The 2,500-nt window shown below is 50.4% G+C and overlaps 2 protein-coding genes across 3 annotated transcripts in view; both read left to right on the top strand.

Moving 5' to 3' along the window:
• Positions 1-2,500, top strand: part of LOC138604829 (deoxycytidylate deaminase-like) — a 115,312-nt gene that overhangs the window by 27,125 nt on the left and 85,687 nt on the right. The gene's annotated exons all lie outside the window — the stretch shown is intronic.
• The window catches only part of LOC138604814 (NLR family CARD domain-containing protein 3-like), a 20,782-nt gene that overhangs the window by 10,771 nt on the left and 7,511 nt on the right, over positions 1-2,500 (top strand). The window lies entirely within an intron of this gene.

The raw sequence follows: 2,500 nt of genomic DNA, 5'->3' as shown, positions 1-2,500 counted from the left end.
CTGCTCCCGCTGAGCTGCAGGAGGGCGATCATAACCCTGCTGCCTAAAAAGGGAGACTTACAGGAGCTGAAGAACTGGAGGCCTGTGTCCCTGCTCTGTGGGGACTATAAGATACTGTCCAAGGCTTTGGCGTCCAGGCTGAGAGACGTGATGAGTGAGGTGGTCCACATCGACCAGACCTACTGTGTGCCCGGCAGGCTCATCAGTGACAACGTCACTCTGATTCGGCATGTTGTGGAGGTCTCTGGCTCGTTGGCTGAGGATACTGGTCTGATTTCTATAGACCAGGAAAAGGCTTTCGACCGGGTTGAACACCAGTACCTGTGGCACACGCTCAGTGCGTTTGGGTTCAGCCCAGGGTTCATAGCCAGGATACAGGTCCTGTACCGTGACATTGCGAGTATACTGAAAATCAATGGCGGTCTGGCTGCACCTTTTAATGTCCAGAGGGGGGTCAGGCAGGGCTGCTCGCTGTCGGGCATGCTGTATTCTCTCTCCATTGAGCCTCTGCTTCACAAGCTCAGGAGAGAGCTCTCAGGTGTGTCCTTCCCAGGCTGTCCCTCCACTTTTAAAGTCACGGCTTATGCAGATGACATCATGGTTTTAACCAACAAACAGACAGATATTTATATTTTAAAACAGAATGTGGACTTTTTTCACAAGATGTCATCTGCAAAAGTCAACTGGGGTAAAAGTGAAGCCCTGATGGTGGGTAATAAACTGTCAGACCACTTAACTCTGCCGGGGGGGCTCACCTGGAAAACGGGAGGGTTGAAGTACCTGGGGGTGTTTTTAGGTGACGAGTCGTTTTTAATGAAAAACTGGGAGAACGTTGTAGAGAAGGTGGAGGGGAGACTGAAAAAGTGGAGGTGGCTCCTGCCGGGCTTGTCCTACAGAGGGAGGACGCTGGTCATTAACAACCTGGTGTCCTCCTCTCTGTGGCACAGGCTGGCCTGCGTTGACCCCCCCTCTAACTTACTCTGTCGTGTCCAAGCTGTTCTCGTGAACTTTTTCTGGGACAAGCTGCACTGGCTTCCTCAGGCCGTCCTCTTTCTCCCTAAAGAGGAAGGAGGACAAGGACTTATTCATCTGGCCAGCAGAGCAGCTGCTTTCCGGTTGCAGTTTGTCCAGAGACTATTGTTCGGACACAGAGACTTGGTGTGGAGGCCGCTGGCTCACCTGGTCCTGCAGCAGTGCGGGGGTTTTAAACTGGACATGCCTCTCTTTTTAATGGATTTTAAAAGCGTGAACTTTCGGGGTCTGCCACTGTTTTATCGAGGAGTTTTCACTGTGTGGAAAATGCTGGTGAAGGAGCGACCGGTCCAAAGTGCCTCTCTTCACTGGTTGCTGAAGGAGCCGGTGGTGCACGGCGGACGCCTGGATGCCCCCTGCTGGGCTGGTCCAGCAGTGTTTCAGGTGTTCATCAGAGCTGACCTGCTCACCCTGGGATCTGTGATAAATCTTGCTGGGCCTGGTCTGGAGGATGCGGCTACTCTGGCGGCTGCTCTGGGGGTCAGATCGGTGAGGACCATTGGCCGGCTCCTGGAGCACTGGAGGCACCACCTCACCGGACACGAGCGTCTCCTGCTGGAGGATCACAGTCGGGGTCTGGTGACTCCTCACGGTGACGACCCCTTCCCAGAGATCGGTCTGTGTGTGGACTCAGAGCAGCGCCCGGGGTTAAACCTGGAGGAAGCGAGGGGCAAACCTCTCTACAAACTGATGGTCTGGTGTCTCCACAAAGACAAACTGAACCAGCGTGTGGACACGCCGTGGAGACGCCACCTGAACCTGAGAGGTGATGGAAAACCTGCGTGGAGGAGTCTGTACAAAGCTCCTCTGACTAAGAAGGTGGCAGACCTTCAGTGGAGAGTGCTACACGGGATCTTAGCAGTGAACTCTTTCCTGTGTGTGATCAACCAGGCAGAGAGGGACACGTGTCCTTTCTGTCCTGGAACAGAGACGGTGTTTCACTGTTACAATGACTGTTGTCGCCTGTCGCCTCTTTTCTCTTTGCTGGACTCACTGGTTTTAAAGTTTGGAGAGCTTTTTAACAAACAGGTTTTTATTTTGGGTTTTAAGTACAAGAAAACTACAAAGCACAAGAGCCAGCTTTTAAACTTTCTCATTGGACAGGCAAAGATGGCCATTTATGTGAGCAGGAAGAAAAAAATTGACGAGTTGACAAATATTGATCTGTGTCTGCTTTTCTCCCGAATGGTTAAAGCCCGAATCTCCATCGATTTTAGATTTTACAGAGAGATGCAGGATCTGGATCAGTTCATCCAGATCTGGGCTCATGGAAACATCTTGTGCTCTGTAGAACAGAACCAGCTTATTTTCTCACCTGAGTTGATGTGAACATCTGAGTGTGTATTTATTCATCTGTTGACGGGTTCATCAGGTTCTTAAAGAAAATGGCTGAATTTTTGTAAATGTTTCAAAAGATTAATTAGAATAAATGTTACTTTTAAAAATCAAAAAAAAATCTCTCCCTCTC

The sequence above is a fragment of the Semicossyphus pulcher genome, unplaced genomic scaffold, assembly GCF_022749685.1.
Source record: "Semicossyphus pulcher isolate SPU_LCO1_2020_fin unplaced genomic scaffold, fSemPul1.0.p SCAF_27, whole genome shotgun sequence".
Taxonomy (NCBI): domain Eukaryota; kingdom Metazoa; phylum Chordata; class Actinopteri; order Labriformes; family Labridae; genus Semicossyphus; species Semicossyphus pulcher.
The sequence above is the reverse complement of the archived record's forward strand: the minus strand, read 5'-3'. Positions and strand labels throughout refer to the sequence as shown.